Source organism: Macaca fascicularis, chromosome 14 (genome assembly GCF_037993035.2).
Source record: "Macaca fascicularis isolate 582-1 chromosome 14, T2T-MFA8v1.1".
NCBI lineage: Eukaryota > Metazoa > Chordata > Mammalia > Primates > Cercopithecidae > Macaca > Macaca fascicularis.
The window spans coordinates 26,853,457-26,870,956 of record NC_088388.1 but is presented as its reverse complement, the minus strand read 5'-3'; the positions used below and the strand labels follow the sequence as shown (position 1 = coordinate 26,870,956).

The 17,500-nt window shown below is 34.1% G+C and overlaps 1 long non-coding RNA gene across 3 annotated transcripts in view; it reads right to left on the bottom strand.

Annotated features, from left to right (window-relative positions):
- Positions 1-17,500, bottom strand: part of LOC102120630 (uncharacterized) — a 377,035-nt gene that overhangs the window by 96,539 nt on the left and 262,996 nt on the right. For all 3 annotated transcript variants that reach the window (XR_006692308.2, XR_012422760.1, XR_012422759.1), the window contains 2 exons: positions 14,266-14,359; positions 5,958-6,059 (listed from right to left, as the gene is read on the bottom strand). This is a non-coding gene — a long non-coding RNA (uncharacterized lncRNA). The remainder of the gene's footprint in view (positions 1-5,957; positions 6,060-14,265; positions 14,360-17,500) is intronic.

Sequence of the window (17,500 nt, the reverse complement as noted above, 5' to 3'; positions counted from 1 at the left end):
TAAATTTACTGAGACTTGTTTTGTAGCCTATCATATGGTCTCTCTTGGAGAATGTTCAATGTGCTGATGAATAGAGTGTATATTCTGTAGTTGTTAGGTAGAATGTTCTGTAAATATCTGGTAAGTAGATTTGTTGTAGGGTATAGTTTAAGTCCACTGTTTCTTTGTTGACTTTCTGTTTTGATGAACTGTCCAGTGCTGTCAGTGGAGTATTACAGTCCCCTACTATTATTCTTTTGCCATCTATACTTTTTTTTGGGTCTAGTAGCAATTGTTTTATAAATTTGGGAGTTCTGGTGTTAGGTGCATATATATTTAGGATTGTTATATTTTCCTGTTGGACTAGTCCTTTCATCATCATATAATGTCCCTGTTCTTTTTAACTGCTGTTGCTTTAAAGTTTGTTTTGTCTGATATAAGAATAGCTACTCCTGCTTGCTTTTGGTGTCCATTTGCATGGAATATATTTTTCCACCCCTTTACCTGAAGTTTATATGAGTTCTTATATGTAAGGTGAGTCTCCTGAAGATAGCAGAAACTGGTTGGTAAATTCTTATCTCATCTGTCATTCTATTTAAGTAGAGAATTTAGGTCATTTACATTCAACATTAGTATTGAGATGTGAGATACTATTCTATTTATCATGCTATTTGTTGACTGAATATCTTGTTTTGTTTTGTTTGTTTCATTGTGTTATTGTTATATAGGTCCTGTGAGACTTATGGTTTAAGGAGGTTCTATCTTGGTGTATTTTGAGGATTTGCTTCAAGATTTAGAGCTCCTTTTAGCAGTTCTTGTAGTGCTAGCTTGGTAGTGGTTCATTTCTCTTAGCATTTGTTTGTCTGAAAAAAAATGTATCTTTCTTTCATTTGTGAATCTTAGTTTAGCTGGATACAAAATTCTTGACTGATAATTGTTTTGTTTAAAGATGCTAAAAATAGGACCCCAGTCCCTTCCAGATTGTAGGGTTTCTGCTTTTTCTGGGTTGGTTTTAGGTTTTCCTTTGTACATTAACTGATGCTTTTGCCTCATGGCTCTCAGGATTCTTTCCTTTGTCTTGAATTTAGATAACTTCATGACTATATGCCTAGGTGATAACCTTTTTGCAACAATTTCCCAGGTATTCTTTAAGCCTCCTGTATTTGGATGATTAGATCTCTAGTAAGGCTAGGGAAGTTTTCTTCAATTATTCTCTCAAATATGTTTTCCAAACTTTTCGATGTATCTTCTTCCTCAGGAACACCAATTATTCCTAGGTTTGGATGTTTAACATAGTCCCAAAATTCTTGGAGGCTTTGTTTATTTATTTATATATTTATTTTATTTTGTCTTTTATGGATTGGATCAATTGAAAAGATTTGTCTTTGAGCTCTGAAGTTCTTTCTTCTGCTTGGTTGATTCCATTTCTGTTACTTTCCAGAGCATTTTGGAATTTTTTTTTTTTTTTTTTTTTTAGATGGAGTTTCACTCTTGTTGCCCAGGCTGGAGTGCAGTGGCATGATCTCAGCTCACTGCAACCTCCGCCTTCCGGTTTCAAGCAATTCTCCTGCCTCAGCCTCCTGAGTAGCTGGGATTACAGGTGCCCACCACCGCACCTGGCTAATTTTTGTATTTTTAGTACAGATGGGATTTCACCATGCTGGGCAGGCTGGTCTTGAACTCCTGACCTTCTGATCTGCCTGCCTTGGCCTCCCAAAATGCTGGGATTACAGGCGTGAGCCACTGCACTCAGCCTGCATTTTGCGTTTCTATAAGTGTGTTCTTGATTTCCAGAAGTTGTGATTGTTTTTTATGCTGTCTATTTCACTGAAGACCTTTCCTCTCATGACTTGTATCATGTTTTTGATTTCTTTAAGTTGGACTTCACCTTTCTCTGGTGTCTTCTTGATTAGCTTAATAACCTTCTGAATTCTTGCTCTGGCAATTTGAAGAGTTCATCTTGGTTTGGATCCATTTTCTAGTGAGCTGGTGTGATTTTTTGAAGATGTTAAAGAACCTTGTTTTGTCACATTACCAGAATTCTTTATCTGATTCCATCTCATTTGGGTGGATTATGTCAGAGAGAAGATCTGGGACTCAATGGATGCTGCTCAGATTCTTTTCTCCCACAGGGTGCTCCCTTGATGTGATGCCCTCCCCCTTCCCCTAGGGATGGGGCTTCCTGAAAGCTGAACTGCAATGATTGTTTTTGCTCGTTTAGGTCCAGCCACCCAGAGGAGCTACCAGGCTCTGGGCTGGTACTGGGGAGTGTCTGCAAAGCGTCCTGTGATGTGATCCATCTTCATGTATTTCAGCCATGGGTACCAGCATCTACTCCAGTGAAGGTAGCAGGGTAGTGAAGTGGACTCTATGAGGGTCCTGGGTTGTACTTTTGTTTGGTGCATTTGTTTTGTGTTGGTTGGTCTCCAGCTAGGAAGTGGCACTTTCAAGAGTACATCAGCTGTGGTTCCATAGGAAGGATGCACACTTGCCCTATGATTGCCTGGTTAAGTATTCAGAGGCCTCAGGCGGTGGGAAGGGCCATATAGTCTCCAAGAGATTCTGCTCTTTGTCTTTGCAACCAGGGTGGGTAGAGAAAGACCACCAGGTGGGGGCAGGGATAGAAGTGTCTGAGCTCACACTTCCCTTGGGTGGGGATGGCGGCAGTTGCTGTAGAGGATGGAGGTATGGTTTCTAGACCAATGGTGTTATGTTCCCAGGAGGATTATGGCTGAGTCAATGTCACCAGGGAAGTGGGGGAAAGCCCTCAGTCACAGGCCTCAACCCCTACTCCCACACAGCCGGCAGTCTTTAAGGCCAATCTCATTCCGGCTGTTACCTCCGAACAGCACCAAGTCTATTTCCAGGCAGCTGGTGGCCAGGGCTGAGAAATTGCCCCAGACCACCAGCCTCTCCGCTGAGAAAGCAAGCGGAGTCACAGTATTTCAGCATTTCAGGGAACCTGCAGCGGAGATCCAGTTCCTTCAAAGGGTCTGTGGATTCTTTCAGCTTTCCTGGTATGTTCCTGTGGTAGTTTTGGGAGCTAAAGTTCAGTGTTACTCTCCACCCTTCTCTGTCTGAGTGGGAGCTGCAAGCTAGTCTTGCCTCCTATCTGCCTTCTTCTTTTTTTTTCTTTTTTGCTTTTTTTGACGGAATCTGGCTCTGTCACCCAGGCTGGAGTGCAGTGGCAGGATCTCGGCTCACTGAAAGCTCCGCCTCACGGGTTCAGGCCATTCTCCTGCCTCAGCCTCCCGAGTAGCTGAGACTACAGGTGCCCGCCACCGCGCCTGGCTATTTTTTTCTATTTTTAGTAGAGACGGGGTTTCCCATGTTTGTCAGGATGGTCTCGATCTCCTGACCTCGTGATTCGCCCGCCTCGGCCTCCCAAAATGCTGGGATTACAGGCGTGAGCCACCGCGGCCGGCCCTATCTGCCATCTTAATCTTACCTTTCAGTATGGGTTTTTTTTTTTTTTTTTTTTGTACCTGTTCTTCAGAAGGTTTACTAGGAATTCTAAGTAGACTGTTTCACTTCCTGATCCTCTAACCACTGTAGCCATCTCAGCACTAAAGAATGCTCTAAGCCAAGATTACTGTATCATGAAGACTTACTTCATGATTGACCCGGCTTTTTGGCCGAGATGGACTTGGAGAAAACCCAAGAATGGTACTGTGGCTGTGTGGAAATGATCTGCTGTGGGAAGGAGACCCAGCAGGCCCCTGAAAAATAAAGGTGGTTCCCCAACTACAAGAGGGACTGGAGCTTAGATTGGGTCCCTTGAGATCTACTGTCAAATGGAGGCTGGCATCTTTGTAAATCAATGTAAATCATTATAGTACACACACAATACACATTCAAATAAATGCTTATTAAAAATAAATATTAAGAGGCGGAGCTTGCAGCGAGCCGAGATCGTGCCACTGCACTCCAGCCTGGGCAACAGCGTGAGACTCCGTCTCAAAAAAAATAAAATAAAAATAAATAAATAAATAAATAAATATTAATAAATTGCAGACATGCATGCTCCCCACATAATATATTCATATCTTGGCTTCTTTATTTTCTATAGAAAAACATTATATATTCTAAAAATGCATACATACAGAGCCCACCCCATTTATATTCCTTGTATCATTCTTTTTTTTCCTCTCCTCTTTATAAACAAAACTTTGTTGTAATTCCTTGAGTATGTCATGTTTTAGACATATTGTTCCCTATTCCTAGAATACACTGCTCAACTCTTCTCCATCTGGCAAAGGTATATACTTCTAAGACCAGTGAACACATTATTCCATACATCACCAATACCAAGCAAAAATAAAACCAAAAACAGCAACAAACAAAACAGTTTCAGGGCATAATTATATCATAGCCTTATTTTTACAGCTACACAATTTGCATACAGTTATGCAAAAGTATATCTGACAATAAACTAATTTTTTTTGAGAGGGTATCTTTCTCCGTCACCTAGGCTGGAATGCAGTGGTGCAATCATAGCTCACTGCACCCTTGAACTTTGGGACTCAAGGGAGCTTCCTGCCTCATGCTCCTGAGTAGCTGGGACTGCAGGAACATGCCATCGCACCTAGTTAACATTTAAAAAATGTTTTTTTTTTTTTTTTTGAGACGGAGTCTTGCTGTGTCGCCCAGGCTGGAGTGCAGTGGCATGATCTCGGCTCACTGAAAGCTCTGCCTCCCAGGTTCACGCCATTCTTCTACCTCAGCCTCCCGAGTAGCTGGGACTACAGGCGCCCGCCACCACGCCCGGCTAATTTGTTGTATTTTTAGTAGAGACTGGGTTTCACTGTTAGCCAGGATGGTCTTGATCTCCTGACCTCGTGATCCGCCCGCCTCGGCCTCCCAAAGTGCTGGGATGTTTTGTTTTTTTATATCTTGCTATGTTACCCACGCTGGTCTCAATTCCTTCCCTGAAATTATCCTCCTGCTTCAGGCTCCTGAGTAGCTGAGATTACAGGAATGAGCCCTCTCACCTGGGTTGAGTTAATTTCTTACATGGATGAATTGTCCCCTTCAGTGATTGGTGAGATACGTTATATGTAACTAAAAGCATAAACATTTTGTGATTAAGGCAGGCTTGTTTGAAATATATATCAGCCAATGGTTGGTTAAATACCCTAGATAATTTAATCAACATTTTTGCATCTTCTTTCCACATCTTTAAAATAATAATATTATATTCACAAAGTTAATGTAAAGATTAAACAGAGATACATGCAAAATGTAGATTTCAATGTTTGAGTTTTCAATAAATGCTAGTTTTCAGATCATTCCCCTTTCAAAAGTAAGAGTTTTTAAAATTAATTTTCATGTCCTGACACAGCCCTTGGCACATAGCGGGTACACATTAAATGCTGAATAATAAATGGTATGATATTATTCTGTCTCAACCTCCTCCTATTACTAGATGCTGGACCGCGAAGACACCTGGATGTCTGCTATTTGAACTCCTTTAACCCATTTGATTTTATGTTATGCTGAATTGAGTTTCATGACATCTCATACTGTGAATGATGCAAGGTTTATGCCAAGATATACAGTGTCAAAACACTGTTGCTCTTTTCAATTCCAATATTACACTAGCTTTTCTGACCTGAATTTAAAACAAGTCTCAGAAAAGAAAATATCCAAAAAGCTCAGATATTCTCAATCCTTCTGCAAATAGGTTTTGTATTTTTCACCACCTCGGATGAAGGAAAGTGCAAATCTTTAGAAAATTGTTTGCACTTTTTCAACACCCTGGGAAAACATTTGGTTGGTACTTATGTCATAGAATGGAAAGGAAGTTACATAAACTGGTCATTCCATTTCACTAGTGTGTGTATGCCTTGGAAAGCAGACTTGGTACCACAAGAGTTTTGTAAATTAAAATGATAGATAAGAAGCAAATGCAAAAAATAGAATAAACCCAACTAGTTGTTATCCTGAGCATAAAGTATACCAACATTTCATTTACTCACCTTCTTTCTGAACCCTCTCTTTCTTCCTACCTTGGAAATCTTATCGTTGGACACCTGTTTATTCTTCTTTTCATTCAAATTGCTCTACCACAGAGACTTTTCCTGGGTTTAAGAGAAAATAAAATGTAGCAATTCGGTTGCCTAAAGGCAATGGTAAAACAGAAACATTGTTTTACCAGTTGTTTTTAAATAATATTTCAAATTCTGAGATCTAAAATATGTGTGTGTTCTCACTATGTGTCCTAAAAAATATTTCTCTTTCTATATTTTCTAGCTCTTTTATGTTTAAATTTTTATATTTATATATTCAACAGGAATTTGTTTTGTCATAATAAAATATCATAATAAAAAATAATAGAATATTTGTTAGGTAGTATTCTCAGTAGTCAAGCTGGTTATATGTTCATGTACTATTATATTTATCTTATTTTTATATTGTTTATGTTAAGTAACCTTGCTATCAAAATATTCTTGTGTATTTTCACTGTGTACAAAATCATTAAGTAATCAGTCTTGGACCTTTCTGAAATGGGAGATGAAATCCAAGTTATAAAAACAAAAACAAAATAAATCTAATGTTAATTGCTTTATTATTAATAAAATGTAATGCATGCTGTGCACATACTGGCAGAGCTCTTTTAAACTCAGTGAACATGTAATCTTGGGTCCTTTCTGAAGCAAATACTATTAATATCCTGATTTATAGGTTTAAAAATAGTAATTATATTGAAGCAAACACAGGCAGACACAGAAAATGTAAGATCCAACACCAGGCTGGCTGACACTAGTGACTATGCTATGAATTACTACCTATATCTTCCCATAAATAAAAAAAATAAGAGAGAGAGAGAGGAAGAAAGAGGAGGAGGATAAAGGGGAAGGGAAGAGGGACAGGAGAAGGAAAAGGCAGGGGTAGGGAAAAAAGAAAAGAAAAATAAACTCAATGAATTTATAAATCAAAAACATATCTTTCTTTTTTTTTTTTTTTTCTTTCTTGCAAAGACCTAAAAAGACAAACACTAGAAGTAGTTAGCATTACAAATGAAAGCACGTTCTAGACAAGTTTGGTCAAAAGCAAAGAGAAGCAATTTCCAAAACAGACAAGAATGTAACTTATTAGTGGTCTGATTTACAAAATGTTGCTAAAGCATGTATAATAATTAGGGTGATATTAGATTAAATTATTCCCCTAAATATCACAAGAGATATTTCAATATAGTGAATTTTTGATCAAGATGAATATTTTAGTGCATCAGCATCAAATGAAAGAGATTTTTAAAGTTGCTAATTGTAGAATATCACAGAAATATTTCTCAAACATGTCATAGTAATGTTATGAGACCACTGTTGCATAAGAAGTCCAAAATGTGATAATGTGAGATATGACTATAAATTAATCATTTTATGAATCCATCACAATAATAATTGTGTGAAAATATTATTGGTATGTAAAAATGCTCACGAAAGGGAGGAAGTATGTTATAAAGGGGTACATATAGACAGATTCCAATTTAGTAAAATTAAATAAATGTATACATAGAAACTTCATATTTGAAAATGTATATAAATCATAGACACGCGGATAATATTTGCTTAGTTTCTATTGGAATTGGTTATTTTACTTTTGTTCTGGAAAGAATATTTACCATTTTGAAATAAAACTTTAAAAAAGTGTATGTCATGTTAGGTTTAAAAGTGGAAGATAATATAATAAATGGGAAAATAAAATGTAGCAATTCATGTCAGGCAAGCCTGGTGTTAAAAATGCTTCTGTTGCTAATTGGCAGTTAGGCCAACATTTATTTTACTATCTGAACCTCAATTATTTTAAATACAAAATGGACCTAAATTTTCAAATGGCACCTATCAAATCTACCTCTTCTTTCACTTTCTCCCTTTTATTAATATGACAAATTAATTATTTCTGTGGTTGTTGTTAATGAGCAATGAGTCCTTAGAAACACTGCCAGATATTCAACAATCACGATGAGCATGATGTATAAGTTGTATCGCTTGAGAGAAAGTGATACAGGTACTACTTTTCATAAATTCCAAAAAAGATAGTTTTTAAGGTTGCCTATGTTTTTTAAAATATAAACTTAAGGACTACAAGTACAGTTTTGTTATGGATATACTGTGTAGTGATGAAGCCTGGTCTTTTAGTGTAACCATCACCCAAATAATGTACCCATTAAGTCATCTGTCATAACTCACCTCCCTCTCCCCCAGCCTCTTTCTCAGTCTCCAGTATCTATTACTCCACACTCTCTGTCTATGGGCACACATTATGTAGCTTCTACTTACAAGTGAGAGCATGAGGTATTGAACTTTATTTCTGAGTGTTTTTGTTTAAGATAACGGTATCCAGTTCCATCCATGTTGCTACAAATCACATCATTTTATTCTTTTTTTTTAATGGCTGAGTACTATTCTGTTGTGTGTGTTTATATATAGTGTGTGTATATATATATATATTCTGTACTCATATATATAGCTTTATTATAAAAGAACTGTACATATGTATATATATAAAAGAGCTGTATATATGTATATACAGGTTTTAACAAAAGAGCTGTATGTGTATATATATACACATATATACATATATGGCTTCTTTGTTTTTTGTATATTTCCTTTTACAATGCACTGACTTATGTTTGCCTGTTTATCTGTTGAAGTTTTCAACTCGTTTTTAAAATAAGAGCTATATACATATATAGCTATATGTATTTACATATAAGAGCTATATACATATATAGCTATATATATATATAAAAGAGCAATATATGTGCATATATGGCTCTTTTATAATATACGTCTATGTGTGTGTGTGTGTATATATATATATAGCTCTTTTATTAAAAATGAGCTGAAAACTTCAATAGGTAAACAGGCGAACATAAATCAGTGCATTATAAAAGAAAATATACAAAAAACAAAGAAGAAAACGAAAACACTTCCAGCATCACCAATAATCAAGAAAATGCCAATCAAATCCCTAGGATAGGTATTTTTTTAAAATAAGATAGTGAAAGCTATTTTTTTTTTACACAGTCTTATTCACTTTTAGCAATAATATGGATTGGGACATGGGTGATGTTATATCCTATTGATGAAACTATAAATGGTTAAAAACTTCGGGATAATAATATAACAACATATGTGTAACGAGAAATATATAGATATAATATGTGAAATGCATATAGAAATGTGATATATATATGCATTACATTTTTTTACTCAATCATTCATTGATGTACATTTAGAGTGATCACATACCTTTGCTATTGTGAATAATGCTGTGATAAGCATATGAGTGCAGATATCTTTTCACATAATGTATCTTCCTTTGGGTAGATACAGATCATATGCTTTTCCATTTGTATATCTTTCAAAAAATGTCTATTTGTGCTCTTTGCCCACTTTTAAAATTCTCTTACATTTCCCAGCATCATTTATTTTCAAAATAACCTCACTTTGTAAAATATGTCATTGTATAATAGACTTTCACTTTGAAATCTATGCAATTTCTGAAATTATATATATGAGAATATATGTGTGTGTATACTTAAATGTACATATGTGTGTTATTTTCATATATACACATACACACATTTATTTATTTCAGTTTTAACAGATTTGGCTTATATCATGTATATTTCTGAATACTTCAGAATATCTCAACTAAAATGTTCACACAAAACTTTGTGAATGATTGCTTAGACAACAGAGTTCTTTCCAAGATTTTTTTGACAACAGAAATGCATTTAAATGAAGACATTTAAATTTCAATGATTATAGCCAACCACAACATTTGTGTATTCATTGTTACAGAAGAAAGCTTAGTCCAAAAATGTTTAAACTCTATACATTGATTCAATTACAATATAATAATATTCATGTGTAGCCTCTTTAAGTAAAAAATTTTGAAAATAGAACCTAATTTTCATCCAGCATTCAATTTTTCTGGAATTTTAATGTTTCACTTTTATTTCATCAATGAATTATTGATTTCCTGATACTGACTCACTAAGTTCTTGGGCTTTCTGTAATTCTATTGAAGACAATGTTTTATAGTCCACACTAGAAATTGCTTACCCAAATATAGACATGCCATGCATAACAATGTTTTGGTCAATCATGGACTGCATATACATCAGTGGTCACATAAGATTATAATACCATATTTTTACTGTGCCTTTTCTTATTTAGAAATATTTAGATACACTAATACAATTGTGTTATAATTGCATACAATATTAAGTGCAGTAATATGCTGCACACATTTGTAGCCTAAGAGTAATAGGCTATACCGTATAGCCTGCATTTTTAGTAAGCTCTACCACCTAAGTTTGTATGCACAACCAATGACATTTGCATAACCATAAAATTGCCTAATGATGCATTTCTCAGAATATATCTCAATTGTTAAGAAATGTGTGACTGTATTTATATTACTCTATAGGAAAACTGAATCATTCAACTTTCAATCTCTATATACTTATATATAGAGAGACTGATAGATATAGAGACAGAGATAAATAATAAGGAAGGGGCTAAAAAATAATTGAAAATAATATGTTTTCTTAAAGGATTTAATTTGAATGGTTTTATAATAATTCTTACAAGAGTACACCCACACACACTTTAGGCTGCATACTCAGGCTATGCAAATGGGTTTTAAACTCTACTTAGCTCTATCTGTGAGGTACCAGGAAAGGAACCTATCTACACATATGCCACCTCCATTTCCTGGAAAATACTTGCTTCCTATTATATAGCTCCAGAAGAAAGAAGAGAACATTAATATGTTTCTTTTTCTCTGAGATGATCATATGCCCACTGCCATGATTTCCTCCTCTGGAATTCTGAAATTACTGAATGAAAACTAGTAAATAAATAAATAAATATACATATAATTTAAAAAACAAACTAATTTCGATAAAATTCTGAAAATTTCTCCTTAAAGATGACACCCCTAAATTAAAAAAAAAAAAAAAATCTCAATGACTCCTAGCTTTCTTATATAACTCAACGTCTCTAGTAATTAGGAAAACTAACAATTTGATCTTAACTTCTGATCTACCACCCTTCTCACTGTGAAGCATGAATTTGGCATGCTTGATTCTGAATCTCCTAGGGTGTGAGGGTGTGATATTGGTTTCTGTTCTTTACCTGTCTCTCCTGGATTTTTCAAGACACAGATTCTGACAGTTTTCTTTCTTCTCAATTTTAATCTCTCACTGATCCCAGACTCACATAATTAATTCTGTGACTTCTAATATGAGTTTAAATACTCTCTGATTCAGTGAAGAAGATTGACTAGTCTCTAGCTACCTTAGATGTGTATCTAGAATGAATCAATCTAAATACTTAGGTTCTGACAGTCTATAGATTCTGATAGTCATATAGTTTGTGCAGAGTTATGGTAAATCATATGTTTTCTAAGTTTCTCATTTGTGACATTGTCACACTCTCTATTTTGTATGAGTGCTTGAATACTTTCCCTGTATATAGTTTATGGTCTTTGATTGCAGGAGACTTATACCTCATACAGTGAAATTCCTCCAATTATTTTAACACTTTAATACATGTACACATACATATGAACACACATGTCTGTAATGGAGCAAGCTCACCTCTCCTATTCACCAGTCTTATAAAAAATAGATATGCATGAAGGAAGGAAATAAGGTTAATAATTCTAAATCATAGTACACTAAAAATGGGCAAGTCTTCAGCTATGAACAGAATTAGCTTTCCACTGTCCTGCCATTTGCAAGTTTGGTAAAGCAAATTACTTAACCTCTATAAATATCAGTGTATCAATATCTAACAGGGAAAGGGTGATCTCTAACTAAAAAGGATTGTTATTAAGATTAAATAACAGTGTATAAGTCATCTTGCAAATCTATTTCAAACTCCACTTGATGCTTCACTCAGAACCTCAGTTTTCTCATCTTTAAAACAGTCATAATATGCACCACATAGATATGTCAAAGAGGAAAAATAAAATAATAGTCCCTGGAAATACCCTGGAAAATTGCAGGTGCTTAATAAAACTTAGCTTACTCTTCTCATATAACAGAAACTTAAACTCATTTTATATCCAGCAACAGATGGGAAAGTAGACTATAATATGATTGTACAGTTTCTGTCAGTATTGAATGTAGTGTTTTTATATTACAAAAGGCTAAATAGAGCTGTTGATTGAAACTTCCTGGTAAAGATGTTATTTTACAGTTCTTTAAAGTAGACACCTAGTAGAATTAAATTAAGCCTGAGTTGCCAACAAAACATCCACATATAGAATAGCACACAAATGAGTAATTCTCTCCATATGTCTTTTTAAATTATATTCACAAAATATTTCCTAAGCATATTTATGAGAAAAAATAATATTGGGAGAGAGTAACAGTTACAAAATGTCAATTCTGGGTTGTCAAGTTATTCCATAATAAATTATAGTATGTCCCTAATTGTATTACTTTTTAGTTCTTCTTGAATGATTCTCTTAAATCTCAGAAATGGGAAATTTCATAAGGTTTAAAGTGATAGAAAATGTTTCTTTTGGTACCATCTTGCCCCCCCCCAAAAAAATCAATCTGTAAACTTAGAACCAGAATGTTGATATTGGGAGAAACATTTTAGTTACTGTCATGAACCCTTTAGAGTTCATAAATCTGAAATTCAGATAGATTTAGTATCTCACCCAAAATCACGCTAGTAGAAGATTTTTCATAGTTTTTTTTAATCATTTATTTTCTCACCTAATAATAACTGGAAATAAAAGAAATTACAAACACATAAAGAGATATGACAAACACAAAATGCTTTCAATTACTCTAAGACTAATAGAAACTATTATAAAGAGGGCTGCCTTAATCAAGTGAAAATTTTACAGAATGTATGTGGACACGAAGCAAGAAATTGCAATTCTTTTTGCAAATATTTTTAGCTGTTTAAAATCAATCTAGAACTAAACAGGGTCTTCGTCAAATAGTGACAATAACCCGATGCATTGTGAGGCAATAGGGAAAATGTGCGCACACACACACACACACACTCTCCACTATGCACTGGAATATTCTCTTGAATGTGGAGGAAATAAATAGTGCACTTGAAAACATTTGTGTAAATCCCATACAGATTTTAATTTGTAATTATGCCATTCATGAATAAGAGTTATAGTGTTTACAATACTGTATTGGCTATGTGTGTAAAGTATGTGTGTCTCCTCTTGACTTTAGAAAGATCTGAAGACTATACAAGGGGTGTTCAAAAAGTTCGTGAAAAAGGTCATGAAAAAGTTTTGAAAAAAACTGCATGGATTTCAAAAAATCTTTTGAACCAAAACAAACTCATACTAAGTTGTATCATGTCTGAAAAAAATCTAGTTAAAATCTAAAAAAATCTTCTTAACCTAAGAAGGTTAAGACATCAGTCTGAAAACAGCCCCATCAGAGAAACATACATTCTACTAAAATTGAAGCAGGAACAAAAATTAAATTTATGGTGAAGCTTGGGTGAAAGAATGGTGAAACTATTGATGCTTTGAAATGTTCTATTCAAAAAGAAATAATAAATGCTTGATGTAATGGATACCCGAAATTAAAAATACCTAATTAGGATTAATAAAATAGTGATTTTGTGTGTGAATAAAAGGAGAGAAAGATTTACGGGGACAATGCCCCCCTTCCCCAACCCAAAGAAGTCAGTAGTTTACAAACGGGTAACTCGTTTTAAGAAAATGATGCCTGGAAAAGCTTCATCAGAGTCCTTCTCCTTGAGGATAATGATTCTGCTCATTCCTATCATCAAACCACAGCAATTTTATGAGAGTTTTAATGATAAAGTGGTAAGCATACACCTTACCATCCTGAATTGGCTCCTGCTGACTTCTTTTTGTTCCCTTATCTTAAAAAAAATTCTGTAAAGGGCACCCACTTTTCTTCAGTTAATAATGTAAAGAAGACTGCATGGACATAGTTGAATTCCCAGGACTTTTAGCTCTTCATCGGTTAACTAAATGGCTGGTGTCATTTGCAAAAGTGTATTGATCTTGAAGGACCTTATGTTGAGAAATAGTTTGTACTTTTTTACTTTTATCTTTCAGTTCCATTTTTCCACGAACTTTTTAAAGTCCCCTCATACGCTTCAAAATCCTGGCTTTGCTTCATTATATACTGCACTACACCTGTAAAAGTACACATATGAGCCCCAAAATGCATTCTTTATAGTTGCTTACTATGTTTGTTTTTGCATGTTATTTTCGACTGTGTTTCTGCTCCACTAGTGTTTTACATACCTATTCCATTTCAAGCTGTTTCTTGTATCTCCTATTATTACTTCTTAGGCAGCAACCATATTTCCACTTGCTTTCTTCCCAACAAAAGTTGACTCTGATATACAAACAGAAAAAAAGATTAAACAGATACTGGGTTGTTTTGAAAAGTGTAAGATGGTTTGACAATTAGGCTCAAGGCAAAGTTTTCAGCAACAAGTCCCCAAACTACTGTTGACACCTAGCCTACAGAGGAAACAGCTGCTCCTGCCAGCAGGCTGGAGCTTGGTTCTGTCTCTACCTCTGCTTTAGGATGCGACTTGGCAGTCGTGGTTACTATCCTCACAATAAGGAAAAGACAGGTTCTCACCCTTTCTTTCTCTTGAGTCATCATGCCCAGAGTCAAAGTCTATCATAGGCCTCATAATTTTGCCCTAGTTGTAGGGAAACTGGAAAGAAGAGAGTACAGTTTTCAGTGGACCTAAAGAGCGATGGTCTTTCCCTTCAGTAGGATTCATGTGAAAAGGAACTTCGCAAATGTAAATCGAAGCTCAGTTGTGAGCAACCAAACTGAATCAAAATGTTCACTCTGCATGTTATTTATTATTATTTTCATTTTTTGGTGGACTAGATTATACTTTCTAATCAATATTTCTAAAATATAGAATATTAAAGTGATTAACGTAAACACTTTATGAACAACCTACTCAAATCTAACACAATCTAATACTTTGACATATGTGCTGCCACCATTTTAAAGAAATAAAACATGAAAAATATTGTTAAATTCTTGCTTAGAATGTTCATTTTCCCATCATTTCTTGCACACTGTCATTGATATGTATAATTGTTATGCAGACCTTTCCAATTTTAAGGCATATGCACCTGCCGTGTTTGGTATGTTCACAAACTTTAAATAAGTTATAACAAATTGAATGCATTACTCTGAATTTTTATTTTGTTTCTCAATATTATTATGATTTCCCTGATGATAGATGTATGTCTGCTTCACTCATTTTTTAACGATGGCTATACAACAATAATAATATGTACATCCTACTGATGCATGCTGACTAGTCCCAAATTACTTCCTAGTGCAAACAGTATGATGCACAGGTTTTCCTGTCTTCTATGCTGTGGAAGTTTCCCCAAGGTTCTATACCTTGAAGTGGAAGAGACATAGGATATACACATTTGCTATCTAATAACCATCCTCCATCTGTCAGTATAATACTCTAACTTTTAATCCTTGTGGAAGTGTGATCATTCAGAGATGACATTTCTTAGTCTGTTCTTTATTTATGAATGGCCAATTAAATGTGAATGGAGCTTTTTTGGTGTGATTTCTGTAAAACAGCCAGAGCAGCACAGTGGTTGAGCAGATGGGTGCTGGAGTGAGATGGCCTAGACTTTATTAAGCTTCTAATACTTAATCAGCTGTTTGACCTGGAGGTTATTATTGCTTCATTTACCTTATTTCTAGAATGTGTAAAAAAATAGTACGAGATCATAATTTTTTGAAAGAATTAAATAAAATGATACATGAACAGCATTCATAGCAGTATCTGGCAAGGACATCTAAAATGTGAGGATTTATCAATTTACTTCCTTGTCAACATTTTATGTTTCCAGACTTTTAATTTGTTCTGAAATAATAGATGCGAAGTAATATTGCATATGTTCTTAATTTTTCTCCCTGCGATTATTAGTGTGGTCAAACATTTTAAAAAAATTTTTATTCTCTACTTGGTTTACTTTCTTTGTGAATACATAATCATATTCTTTGTCTATTTTAGGTGAGTTGTTTATCTTTTTATTATATATTTATAAGACTTATGTATATGTATATTTATGAAATGTTTACATTAGAAAGATGATTTCTAACTTTAATGTAATAGTATTTTTAATAGTTCTTGCTTCTGTATATACATCTCCACTGCATGTTCTTTAAAAAAAGATATATATGTATCTATACATTTTAAAGTATATTTACCTTTTATTTAGGCATGTAATTCCCTAGATTATTCTTTTATATGTGGATTGTGCCATATATATATATACACGCACACACACAGTGCATACATATATAGTAAACAGTAAATACACACATATATAAATATATAATATATAAGCCTGTTTTTTAGAGTGCCGTTTGTTCAATAGTTCAACTGCACCTGTGAATTTGTAATACTACTACTCTGTTGTATATCTAATTTCAGTATGGTGGGTTTGTTCCTGAACTTTCCATCCATATGGTTTATTTTTCTATTTTCACACCAATATTATGTTGGCTTGATTATTATAGATTTAAAATAAAATCAATATGATTTTACTAAATAAGTACAGCAATCTTATTTCAAAGCTATTTTTATTTCCTAGACCTTTTATGTTTCCATGATGTTTTAGAGTGACATTGTCATGTTTCAGAAAAAAAATTATTTTGAAGATGGATTGGGATACACTGAGTTTAAAGGTATATTTGGGAAAATACATTTTATTGCATTAATTTTCCCATTTATGAACATGGACCTAACTTGTTCAGTTTTTCATTTTTATCATTAAAATGTTTAACATGATTTTCTCTATAAGGATCTTGCATGTTTTACATTAACTTTACTTCTAGATACCACAGACTTTTATGGACATCCGATTGAATATCACATTGTAAAAGAAGCTGTTGCTGACTTGTACAAAGGACATTTAAATTATATGTAAATTTATTACATTAAATCAATAATTCTGTGCAAAATTGCTAACCTGGGGCATTTTTTACCTTAAATGAAAAAATTATTATTATATATTACACATTAACTTAAAAAAATCCCAAACTGATATTAAAAAGTAACTGAAAAACATGTACAAAAATGACTATATGTGACTTAAATACGCATGTCTCAAAATAGATGATTAAAAACTACTCCCTGATTAACAATCAATATTCTGTTATGAAGTAGTTACTTTGTATAAAGTAAATTTTAAAATTCACGTGCAATGTACAAAATGGTGCAATAAATAACACATAAAGCTAGGAACATTTATTTTCAAAACACAGAGCTAAACTTAATAATGGAAAATATATTCATTTCCTGAGATAAACTCATACATCAAAGGAAGTAGTGACTTCCATTTTAAAGAATATTGAGAAAAGAGGAATAAATGAGACTTGAAGGAATCTTTATTCACTGTTTGAGGAAGATGACGTAAAGTAAGGTAAATTAGGGGCAATTTCAGGCAAATGGCAGGACTAAGAGAAACTCAT